Consider the following 13,476-nt stretch of genomic DNA (forward strand, 5'->3'; position numbering starts at 1 on the left):
ATGAATGAGTTCCATTCCGCTTTCTTTGGTGTATAGAAGTTTCTATAGTAGGGATTGTCTACAGAGTCTTTAATTTAGATCTGCATAACATGAGCTAGATATTAATTTTAAAAGGGATTAGCGGTTAAATGCATATATATATATATATATATATATATATATATATATATATATTCTCCAGACGTGTTGAACAAGCAGGCAGCCGTGTCACTGAAGTATTTGTGTCCATACGTGTTGGGCAAGGAATACCAGGGTGTTTTCTGTGTCTCTGCTTCCTAGGATCCATCCTCTCTTCCACAAACAGAAGCTTAAATAATAAAATTTGTTGTTATGGAAAAAAAAAAAAAAAGGAACAATATTTCATCTCCCTCATGTTTCCCTTTAAATTGAAATCAATTTGATGAAGTGTAGGAAGAAATTCTAAAATTTAGGAGGTTCAATGGTTTTTGCTGAGCTAGCTAATTGTGGTAAATTTTAATGGAAATGACGGTGAGATTTTGAGACATTTTCTTTTGGCGTAGCTGGTTTCCTATTTGGCCTGCGAGCTAACTTCTCATTTATTATTTAGGGCATTGTTTCTTGTGGTACGTTTTACTGGCTGCTGCACAGATGAGGTCCCTTCTGTTCTAATCTTATGTTAAGCTTCCTCTTTACCTATTATAAAATAATTGTGAAGGAAGTTTTTGTTAGTGACTGTCGTCTGTCCAATGCCAGATTCTGATCTTCATACTGAGTGTGGACTAGCATTACATTATTTTGAGTTTGTTACTTCCCTTTTTTTTCTAATAAATATTTAAGTTGTTGGAAAAATAAGGTGCTGGTATCAGGTTTGGTCATTCTAGTATTATGTTACTGTTAAAATAAATGGGAAGGGGGTGGGGGAGGTTAGTTCAGTATTTTGTCAATCTTATATTTGATTTCTGATTTTGGGTGCTCCCAGCACCATGGTGTTCTATGAGTTGCAGTGATTCCATTTTGATTTGATGACATGTAATCCATTTCCAAACATTAAACATGATAAATGACTTCATTTTTTTGGGGGTCATTTTTTGGCACTCCTGATTGTATCTTAAGCTTCCCTGTTCAGTAATGTGGGGCATGTACCTTCATGACCAAATTTTTATGGATTCTGCTATTTCAAAATCAATTGGACATCTTTGCAAAGATGTGGTGACACTTGGTAACCAAGTTTTCTTGTAGTTATGGTATTGGCTTAATGATGGTGATGCATCTGGTTTGGATATAGTTAGTCTGAAATTTTCAGTGCCTTGTAAGTTTATAATGTACTCGATTACATACTCAATGGCACTGAGCATCAGTCTCCAGTCTTATGGTCAAGAATCTCCTAATCTGGTTCTTGCCCAATGGCAATGAGCATTGTCTTGATTGTTACTGTCTAGAAATAGGTCCGACCTTGTTATAATAGAAGGCCCGTTGAGCAAGATCACGGACATATGTGTTTACTATCTTGTTATTTCTGAAAAAATCAGTACTTAAACGTACTAATTATTGTCTTATAAAAAAAAGTATTACTTATTGTAGCAAGTAACCCTATACTATGTGATAAACTGAGCTCTGTTGGAAGATGTACAGGAGCTTCTTGTATTCACATACAAAGGTAGTAACAAGCTTGTTAGGAGGTGATTATGTTCCAGATAAAAGGCATTTTTGATTTTTGCAGGATAGACAGGCTTGTCATAAGAAGCACATTTTTGTTGGACTATTATTGAACCAGAAAGTATCGAAGTAATGCCAAGGAAAGGGAAGAAGATAGTCTTTGATGATGCACTCTGATGTGAAGACACGATTTTGACAAAACAAATGTTGATTCTTTTGTTACAACACAATTTTTGTAGTCCTTGGGTATTGTTTCTAAGAAAATATTTTTTTCAAAAAAAAAAAAAAGATTTAGGAAGAGGAAGATTCATATATTCTACCCCGAAGATACCTTCACAGCAGCACGTAGAAAGTCACTGCGTTCCTTCTCCGCAATAACGTCCTTTCTCATCAGAATCCAAGTCAAAAGTCAAAACTCTGAAACTGAGCTAATCAATACTCTTCCTGTCACTGTACAAATTGAATTTTCGTTTCCCTCTCTTATTACTTTCTCTCCTTCCAAGCAGAAAATAAAAATGTCATCTTCATCTTCATCTCCAATGTACTCCATAGGGTACGCTGCTTCCCCCATGAAGGTGCAAAGATTCATCCAAAACTCTCTCATCAATCAAGCCAAACAACAAGGCATCGATCTCATCAAAATTGACCCTACTAAACCCTTAGCTCACCAAGGACCCTTCGGTTGTATCATCAACAAACTCTACAGTCCTGATTGGAACCACCAATTGCACCTACTCTCACTCTGTCACCCAAACGTTGTCGTAATTGAACAGCCTCAAGCCATCGAGCATGTCCTCAATCGTGTTTGATGTGGTCACCCAGTTAAAACTCCCGAAGGAAACCAAACCTTGGGGTTCCAAATCACAGGGTGGTGTATGAGTCTGAGAATCTTATGGATTTGATTGGAGAAGTTGGACTGAAGTTTCCGTTGATTGCAAAACCAGTATTGGCTGATGGCAGTGCAGAGTCGCACGAGATGTTCTTGGTGTTAAACAAGAACGGGTTAAAGAAATTAAAACAACCAATTGTGATGCAAGAATTTGTAAACCACGGTGGACTGATTTTTAAAGTGTATGTGGTGGGAGAACACGTAAAATGCGTGAAGAGGAGATCGTTGCTGGATATATCTGAAGAAAAACTGAATAATATGGCTGAGGGTTTGTTGTTATTATCAAGTATCAAATTTGGTTGTGACAATGAAGTGGAGGGATGTTGTTCTGAAGTGAAGAAGGTTGTTGCAAGAAATGAAGAGGATAGATGTTGTTCTGAAGTGGAGAAGCTTGTTGAGGAGGTGGAAATGCCGCCTTTGGAGTTTGTGATGGAGTTAGCCAAAGGGTTGAGGGAGGCAATGGGGCTTAGGCTTTTTTAACTTTGATTTGATTAGGGATAGTAGAGATGGGAATGGTACTTTGTTATTGATATTAATTACTTTCCCGGGTACGTGAAAATGCCCGAGTATGAGTCTGTTTTTGTGGATTTTTTCTGTGATGTTGTGCAAGAGAAGTGGAAGAATAGTGATGAGGACGTGGAATTGGATGTGAAGGAGAATCGTGAGGTGGGAAGTGGTGAGATTGAAGATAAAAACTTGTGATTAATGCATGTATGTGTGTGTGAATTAATCATTAATGGGTTTGGCTCAAGAATCTGGATTGTATATGTTGTCCAATGCTTTACTCAGCTGGATGGATCAAGTTCTGACTCTCGAGGACCTCTGGGCTTTTTGTGCCAATTCAATAAATTATTTTCATTGAGCCACAAAGAGGTACCTTTTGGATACCTGAAGTGCTAATTTAAGGGATAAGTTTTGCCGAGTATGTTCATGTTGGGATACTTGTGGACCGTGGAGTGACCATTGCACTAAAGATGAGCAATGGTATAGCCTTTATTTTAGATCTGCATAGCATAGGCTAGATATTAATTTTATAAGGGATTAGTGGTAAAATGCATAATTTTTTATATTCTCCAAACACGTGTTGAACATGCAGTCAGCCGTGGCCATAAAGTATTTGTGTCCATTATGTGTTGGGCAAGGAACACTAGAAATTTAGATGTAGCACCAATCCAATTTATAAGAAAGAAGTGAAAGGCAGTTTCTTTTAAAATCAGCTTGTTTTTATTACGCATGCTTCATAGCTTAATACATTCTTCACTATCCAATTACAAGCTCAACTGATAACAACAAATAAACTTAACTGCTAATAAACCAAAATACAAGTTAAACCACTGGCTAAATCTTCCTAACAACTAAGAAGTCTTTATTTGATAACCTTATGACATACTAAAAAAATTTAATCTAACTATCAATTAACCGATGCCTCCAAGCAGATCCTAGACTCCCTTCAAGTATGCTCTATCTAGGCAACCTGATCTACAACAACAATATCAACGTGAGCAAGCTACAATTCCCTCTCCATCTACCCCTCAATGAGTACTTTTCTTCAATCTTCATTCCTAGAGAATTGCTCTTGTTTAGTCTCTTTTGCAAACTCCTGAAGGATTAAGCAAAACAATATAAGAACATCTACTCTCGCATATAGACCATTAAAAAGGATAAAAATATAGGTCAAATAAAGAAAGAAAGAAACAAGGATAAAATAAAAAATAAAAAGCAACAAAAGAAAACATAACAAATTAATAACCCTTTAAAAGTACATGTTCAACTCCCTTACCCCATAACTATCCATAACAATAAATATGAGAGAGCTACAGAACTTACAGGTAGGAGGTATTGAAACACCATCTCTATTTCCTCCATTTTTCAATTAGACAGAAAATACAAAACAAATTTAGCAACAAAAGCTCTCTCAGGAAAATAATCAATGTAACCAATGTTGACAAACGAACATAAAAAATTAAGTATCATGCATTTTGAACTTGATTTTAGAAAGGTATATAATGCTTGTCACATATATAGTTCATGTGTGCTCCATCAATAGTAGTATCAAAGAGCAATTAACAACCAAAATGGCTAAAATATATAGTCCATCTGTCCATGTGTACACAAACCCTCTTCACCCATATCTCCCAAATCCAACAAAGACACATAGCAAACCCCAAACTCTTCAAAATAGAAGAAATTGTACTATTTATCCACAACAAATCATAAAATCCCCAAAAGATTTATTAAAAAAAAAAAAAAAAACCTATCTTGACTAGAGAGTGCTTCTTTGGTGGTCGAAAGAAGAGGGAGGCCCCAACAGATGGGTGCGAGACATGGTTCGTGGCGAGGGGAATCGATGCAGAACTAATGAGAAGAACGCAAGAGAATATCTCCCAAATCCAACAAAGACACATAGCAAACCCCAAACTCTTCAAAATAGAAGAAATTGTACTATTTATCCACAACAAATCATAAAATCCCCAAAAGATTTATTAAAAAAAAAAAAAAAAAAACCTATCTTGACTAGAGAGTGCTTCTTTGGTGGTTGAAAGAAGAGGGAGGCCCCAACAGATGGGTGTGAGACATGGTTCGCGGCGAGGGGAATCGATGCAGAACTGATGAGAGGAACGCAAGAGAGAGAGAGAGAGAGATGAATTTGATTTTTATTTTCCTAAGTCGTTTGACAGATAGGAGCAAGAGAGAGAGAGAGAAACGACAGAGAAATTTCACTCAAAATTGATCATGTGCCTTGCATGTGAGCTAGACATGTGTCACCATAGTTTTTTGCCACCTAGCCCAGTATGCAGCAACTCCAGTAACTAAGTAGCATATAGCAAATGCTGGAAAAAATTGGAGAAATATTTAGTAATTTAGGGTCCGTTTGGATGAGTAGTTTAAAAAAGTGCATTTTCAAAAATAGCGTTTTAAAAATAAGCGTTTTGAAAACACAATTTTAAAAATCACAATAAAATGTTTGGCAAACTTTGTGAATAATATTAGTCTAAAATTGTTGTTTCGGTGCAAATTACCAAGAAGGGCTTAGCGTTTGGTTTGTATACTATTTAGTTTGTCTGCTAAATCATGATCCAATTTTCAATATATAAAAAAAATATAATTAAGTACAACCAATTACATGATGTATTGTTGTATATTTTTATTAGGTATAATAATAGTTTGTTATGTTCATTTAACAAATAAAGATGAAAAAGAAAAGTCATAAAAGTGGTGGGAAAAAAAAAAAAAGTCATAAAAGAGTTTATGACCCATACCATTATCTGACCACCTAGGGACTCTAGCCGGTGTTTTTGTCATTTAGAAAAAACTTGAAGGTACTAAGTATTCAAACTTTAAAATGTATAATGTGATTTGCGTTTTCAATGAAGTTTTTCAAAAAACTATTCTATACCTCAGTTTCAAAATGTAATATTTAATGTTTTAAATAACACAATTTCTAGTAAAATCGTTATACTAAACACACGTGAATTGATGATTTTAATAAAAACGCGCGTTTAGGATTTCATAACAGCCTATCCAAACGGGCTCTAGCTATTATTTTGTAACTCAAGTTTTACATGTAATTGAAGTTCCAAAAAACCGAGTTCCTTAAAAATGTCCCACGATGGCACTCACTAATCTGACATTTTTTAATTAAAAAGTTCACGTGAAACTCAAGTTTGTGAAACTCAAGTTTATGAAACTCTCTTTGTAATGTAAATTTTTTGACATAGAACTTGAGTTTTATAAACTCAAGTTCTTTGTTATAACTTACTTGATAGCTGATGGCCCATTGCCTCTCTCTCTCTCTCTCTCTCTTACACATGCACCTGACTCATTTTTATCTTTTGTTCCAGCTCTTATCTTACTTCTACTTCTCCTACAGGCACATGAGAGAATAGACAAGACAAAAAGATTGGTGTGTGAATATTGTCTCTCTTTTCTCTCCGTTTTCAGATCACGTCAGAGCTTATCTCCCACTTGTTCCTTTTTATTTTATGCACAACAGCTACTTGTTCCTTTTATTTTATGCACAACAGCTAAGAACAGTAACTGAGATAAGACAACAAAAGAAACAAAATTGAAAGTGTTTAGAACACACCACTTGTTCAAAAATTTAAAGAATATTTACTGAGCTTATCTCCCACTTATTCGAATTTTTAAAGAACTCTTGAAGCTCAAGTTACATATAACAAGAAACTCGAGTCCACTTGAACGTTTAAAGTATAAAATACTTTTTATATTATAAATTGTCAAATTGTCAAATTAGCTTCTGCCAATGTGTCACATTTTTTAGAACTTAATTTTTATAAAGTCGAGTTTTATATAAAACTCATTGGTACCATGCTAAATATTTTGTAAATAGTAATTAAGAAGCTTCTCTTATTTGGATTCTTCATTTTTTTTTTGTTAAAAAATGCCCTTATATTTAAGTAGAGACAAAATTAAGGAACTATATGGTAAAAATACGACTCTAATTCCTACTAAAATATTGCCTAAAAAATTGAACTACTCTTCTATAGTATTTCAAACTTCTTTATTTCAAAATAAAAATTATATATATAAAATAAAAATATAATTTTTTTACTACAAAATAAGAACACTAAAAAAAAATCATCGCATGTGTGATGACGCTAATATATCACTTATTATTTTGCCGAAACATAGTATGTGGCCATTTTTGCTATCAAATCCTTGCCCTAATTGATACCTTCACAGCAGCAAATATGCGGGACACGATAACAACTGTTAGCTGCATCACGTCATGGCGTTCGTTCTCTGCAATGAACGACTTTATTTTGCGTTCGTTCTCTGCAATAATGACTTTCTCAGATATAAATTCAAAAACTCAAAACACTGAAACTGAGCTAAATCAACTCTTACAAATTGAATTTTCCCTCTCTTACTTTCTCTCCTCCCAAACACAAAATAAAAGTTAAAAAAAAAATGTCTTCTCCAACTCCATCTTTTTGTCCAATGTACCGCATAGGCTATTCTCTTTTCCCCAAGGAAGTGCAAAGCTTCATTCAAAACTCTTTACTCGATCACGCCAAACAATGCGGCATCGATCTCATCGAAATCGATCCCACCAAGCCATTAACTCAGCAGGGACCGTTCGATTGTATCATCCACAAACACTACGGTTCCGATTGGAACAACCAATTGCAGCAACTCTCTCTTGATCACCCAAACGTCGTCGTAATCGACCCGCCACAAGCAATCGAGCATCTCCACAACCGTGTCTTTATGCTTGATGTGGTTACCAGCTTGAAAATCCCTCAAGGGAACCAAACGTTTGGGGTTCCAAAACAAAGAGTATTGGATGATCCAAAGCATCAAACCATAGCACGCTGAGGATGATCCAAAGCATCAAACCCCTTAACTTCTACGTAAGAACGACGGGAAGGATTAAACTGTGGCGCTCTCAACCATGCCCCAAACTGCTGTTCCTCCAATGCTAGGGAACCCTTACTCTGTAACCATGTTGGGCACTCCTTATCATCATGAGTAAACCTACCACACCAATAGCATAAGTTAGGAAGACATTTGTACTGAAAAGAAATCCACCCCTCTGAATTCTGCCCAAAAGTGACTCTTCTTCCATGACAAATCGGTTCCAGAATATTCACTGAGACCCTCACACATATGAACGTTCCACCCCTCAACTCCAAAGAATCCCTTGTTTTAACGACTGGCCCTATGGTTTCACCCAAACTGAATGCTATCTCCTCGGTAAGATGAGAGAAAGGTAAGTGATGGATCTGCACCCAAAACGAAACCCTTTCAAAGTGCAAGTCTTGGACTGGTACTGAACCATCATACCGAAGGAAAACCACTAGATATCTATCAAACGACCAAGGCTCGCCCATAAAAACTTTCTCAACAGCCTCCTCCAACTCAAAAGTGAACACCACATAATCGTGCTTAGCATCACTGGCATGAAAATCCCCGCTTGTTTGCCAAAGAGGTCAAAAAGTCCGAGCCACAGCATCAACGTTCAATGACCTACGTGAGAAGAACTTGGCCGCTAAAGCAAACCCCTGTATTTTCCTATTCTTCGATAGGTCCATCTTTTCTCCCTCCTTACTGGACAGAGATAGTTTTTGCCAGCTACGAGTGAGATCCTCCATCCTTGTAAACAAAGACGAGACAAAAACAAAAAAGAAACAAGCCCTACTAGTATAGCAACCACTAAAGGGAACAGATCGTCCTCGAAGTGAGGGTAACGAAATACTACAGTAAGGCAAGATAGAGAGCAACCCTACCCTACCCTACCCTACCGAGAACCTTGATTTGTCGGCAAGACATTATTATTATTATTATTATTTAACAAATGTGTTTCATTTGTTAATAGAATAATTATTTTTGTAAATGTATTTATTATTTATCGGATTTTGATTGTATTGACGTGATATCATTTATTGCCAAATAATTAATTTAGAGCTTCTCATCTGTGGAGTTGACAGCTTGACACAATACTTGTCGTCATTAAAGAGGAGATACGTAGTAAACAGCTTGACATTCAATTTCACATTTCCATTTTCATTGCAGCATCTCGATCAAGTAGTTTTCAGAAGCTCCCAAAAGTCCATCCTTGTGTCATTTCAATCACTTAAATTAAATGCATCTCAAAAATCAATGAGTTTCACCCAGTAGGGTGTAGATTAGGCGAAGAATACCATACCAGTTCAGAATTGAATTTTCTCCGTTCTTTAAATTGTTGAAAGCATCACAAACTATGGTGTCGTGATTAATACAAAGTGATATATGACTTCTAAGTTCTAAGCTGGCTAGGGCAAGGGTAGACCTTTTGTTGCCTTTTTGGTTAGTTACTTTTGCGTATGACAGATATTTTCTTGATCATTAGAATTCTCTTTAAAAAAAAAAAAACAAAAACAAAAAAAACAAAGGTGATAATGCAAATGACCATTCACTTTTTTTCTTTTTTTTTTTAAATTTTAAAAATTCTATAGTTAGAAAGGAGAAGAGGGTGATTTATTAAACCCAAAACATCTTTGTTGAAAATGCTATGAGAAACTAGTTCGACTACATACAAGATTTTCAACATTCACATATGTTTAGGCCAAAATGGAGATATACCCATTTCAGCCAAAAATTCCAGTAAAATGCCCTCTTTTTAAATCTATATAGGGATATGCTCTTGTTTTGAAACTCAATTTTCTTAAAATCGAGTTTCAGTGTAGAACTCGAGTTTAAGGAACTTGAGTTCCACAAAATATATATATATATATATATATATATATATATATATATATATATATATATATATATATATATATATATATATTGTTTTAAGTTTGATTTGGTATAGCTTGATTTTCTAAAAATCGAGTTTTATATTGAAACTCAATTTTCAAAATAGTGGCATTTCGCTAGACAGTTTTAAAAATGGGGTATTTTACTGGAACTTTTTGGCGAAAGGGGTATATCCCCAAATTTTCCCATATGTTTATAATTACAAGAATTTTTTTTTTCATTAAATAGACTTATAATTAATCATGTGTCTTATTTAAATAACTTGATAGATCATATATTATTAAAATACATGTATGATCATTTTAGTTGTCAGAATAGGTTACATGATATTCTTCTAAACCGTTATTTTTATTTTTATTTTTATTTTAAACATTGTTCTTCGCATTGTTTACAACATAAAAGGTAGGATTTGACATAATTGGGAGATAGAATCTTGAGTGTGAGACCAATATTTGGAATTGCATCTATTAAAATATGTAGTTCCAAATATTAACCTATGTATAACATATTTGTGAGCTAAAGACTAAGTCGTGATTGGTCTTGGTTTCAAGAATGTGTTTGATCGAGTACCATCGAGGAACAACTAGTCTTGGTTCGTGAATTCACTTGACCAACAATATGCTTAATCTCGAGTCTGGGCCACTTAGGAGGTGTTTGGCAGCATAGTTTTAACACATTTCAACACATTTTAAACAACATTACACATTTTTTCACACACTTTTTCACTCACACGTATATCAAAAATATCAAAATAACATAATTTAAGCTACTCTCCCAAACACCCCCTTAAAGACCATATGTTTATAGAGCACATACAAGTTTAGGTATTATGCCACGGGTTCAAATTTGATAAAAATTGGATGTGAAACTCATGTTTTACACCATTCAATAAGAATTTGTCACATCAGTCATTTACTTAAAACTTAATATATATTACCACATCTAACAACATCACATCAACCTTTTCCTTTAAATTTAAAATACGGTGTTTATTGAGATGTTATCCTGTGTAATTAGATATATTTATGTTTTAGTAATATGATGATGTAACATATTCTTATTGGAAGTGTAAGGTTTACACCATTCAATAAGAATTTGCCACATCAGTCATTTACTTAAAACTTAATACATGTTACCATATTTAATAACATCACATCAACCTTTTACTTAAAATTTAAAATGCGATGTTTATTGAGATGTTATCCTGTGTAATTAGATATATTTATGTTTTAGTAATATGATGATGTGACATGTTCTTATTAGAAGTGTAAGGTTTACACCAAGTCTTTATAGAATTTAATATCTTATGCCACATGTAACCTTGATAATTATGTCACATGTGAGTTTGGAAATTATACCATGTGACATTCATTGGAGATATAAAGAATAAAAGATTAGGAGAAGAAGTACACTAAGTTAAAAATCAAATTCATTATTGTTCCTCTTTAGTCTATAAAAGGAGGAAGACTACCCATGGAGAAGCAGCTGACCACATACCATCAATTATCATTTCTTTATTCTAGGTCTAGTCTAACATAGATTCTCAGGGGTACGCATAACTTGGTCTTCTGGAAAGGGTCTTCTAGAAATAGTGTAACAATGTGTTTGGATGGAGGTGAGGAAAGTGAAGTGCAGAGAAGTAGATGAGGGTGGTTTAATTCATTTTATTTGGATTTTTTTTTAAAAGGAGAGAAAGAGTTTGAGGGGATTTGAGGGGTAAGATACTCTAAACCTCTCATTCCTAATTCTTCCAAATTGGAGAAATTTGGCAGAGGTTCCACATATAATAAATTTTTTTTTTTAAATTGTTAGTTTTGCCATTACGATGTTAATTTGCATGTACTTCTTAAATTGAACACAAGAGGATTATAATTGTAAATTCATATGATATTTTATCATTTCCTTTCCTTTCTTTCCCACTTTAATTTTTAAAATATTTATGACAAAATTGGACCTAAACCTATTAACCTGCTCAAACCCGAAAGAAAAATGAGTATGGGTAGTATTTGTTGTCCCAAAAATAGGCACATGAGGTAGGTAAGGTGAAATCAGACATAATCACCGGTGGGTAAGACGTAATTATTTATTTTTCCTTTTACTATTTTTTAAACTATGATTATTTTAGAAGGAGAAAAAAAATGTGGTAAGTTGTGATCGGTGGAGAAGAAAGTATAACACAAAATACCAAGATCCTTATACAGCTCAATTAGCATTAACACCTCCTCCGCCCCCCCCCCCCCCCCCCAATGTGGCCAAGATTTTCCCTTAATAAATGAGATCTAATATGTGAAATAGCAGGTAGAGTGAAGACAAAGTTTGAACTCTGTTCTAAAACACAAAACATAAATCTATCAAAGTCCCTACTTTTTGAAAACAAGATACTTAGATTATATCATACTCATCAAAGAAAAAAAAAGATACTCTAAATAGTTTGAGAAAAAGAATGATTGATGTCAAATGCTCATTAAGAATTCTTTTAAATAAAAAATAATTTTTTTAATAAAAAATATCCTCTGTCTCCATATATATATATATATATATATATATATAATTAAACATTTAACTTGCTCCTGCCACTTGATTGACATATGTACACTTGATTATTGGTGGATTTCTAGACAAAAGAAAGTCTCAACTTAAGGATTACTTTTTCTTCTTTTTAAAGATTTTATATCATGGAGAATTAATGAACAAACAATTGCTACTTCATCTAACATAGACTATAGAGACATAATTTGTTGCATCCTATGAAGCTACAACATGAGGTTATATATGGTTAAGGAACTTTAGTATAGGTTTAAGATTTTTCTAGACAATTTGGCTGCAATTTTCTTCTCTAAGAATAATAAAAGTGGAATTTGAAGTATATCAGCATAGAGTAATTTAGTGATAGATAGAATGTTAAGAAACAAAAGGTATTCATAGAACATTTTTTTGATGAAAGGTATTCATAAAAACATATCACTACCGAGCTAATGATTGTTGATCCCGTGACTAAATGTTTGTCGGCCATATAGTATAAAGACCATGTAGAACATATAATATTAGACTTGGTAGCTTATTTGATGTTTACTGTTTCACTAATTGTTTGGTATTTTGGAAATATATTTAGTTATTCTTAGATAACAAAAGATATAATAATGTCTATTTTATTTTCATAAAGTATAAATACAAACATGATTTTATCTACTGGATTTTTTATTTGAGTGAGAGTATTTCAAAACCAGATAGTATGGATGATACAATGACTATTTTACAATAACTATCACTCATTAATTTATTTAAAAGCCAAGTAGCCCAAATGGGACAATGTAATATTATCTCTATTAGGAGACTTAATGTGTCACATAGAGTTTACCCTAATTGTTTAATTATTATATACTTAGATTTATTTTATTTAATGATAATAAGAGTGATAGATAAAGACTGAGCCAATTAGTAGCTCTTAGTGAACGGTCATTTAAAACATTATTTTGTGGACATATACTTAAAAAATTAATTGTCGATTGTACTGTCACAAGGGCTGGGCTTAGGGGTATTATGGTTCTTTCAAACCCATGATGTCCTTGGGCCATCCTAGCTAGCCCTATATGGAGACACGTACACTAAGATGAACGAAGTGGTGCATTACTAGCTAGCATTGTCATACATAAAGGCAAGAAGCACATTTCAAGAGCACTACCATGCAAAACACAAGGAGCAATCTC

General features: G+C 33.9%; 1 pseudogene; it reads left to right on the forward strand.

The window, feature by feature from the left end:
* The first annotated feature begins 1,990 nt into the window (after nt 1–1,990).
* On the forward strand, nt 1,991–3,567 carry LOC142619179 (inositol-tetrakisphosphate 1-kinase 1-like; annotated as a pseudogene).
* Nucleotides 3,568–13,476: the final 9,909 nt, after the last annotated feature.

This window comes from Castanea sativa, chromosome 12 (genome assembly GCF_040712315.1).
Source record: "Castanea sativa cultivar Marrone di Chiusa Pesio chromosome 12, ASM4071231v1".
In the NCBI taxonomy this organism is placed as follows: domain Eukaryota; kingdom Viridiplantae; phylum Streptophyta; class Magnoliopsida; order Fagales; family Fagaceae; genus Castanea; species Castanea sativa.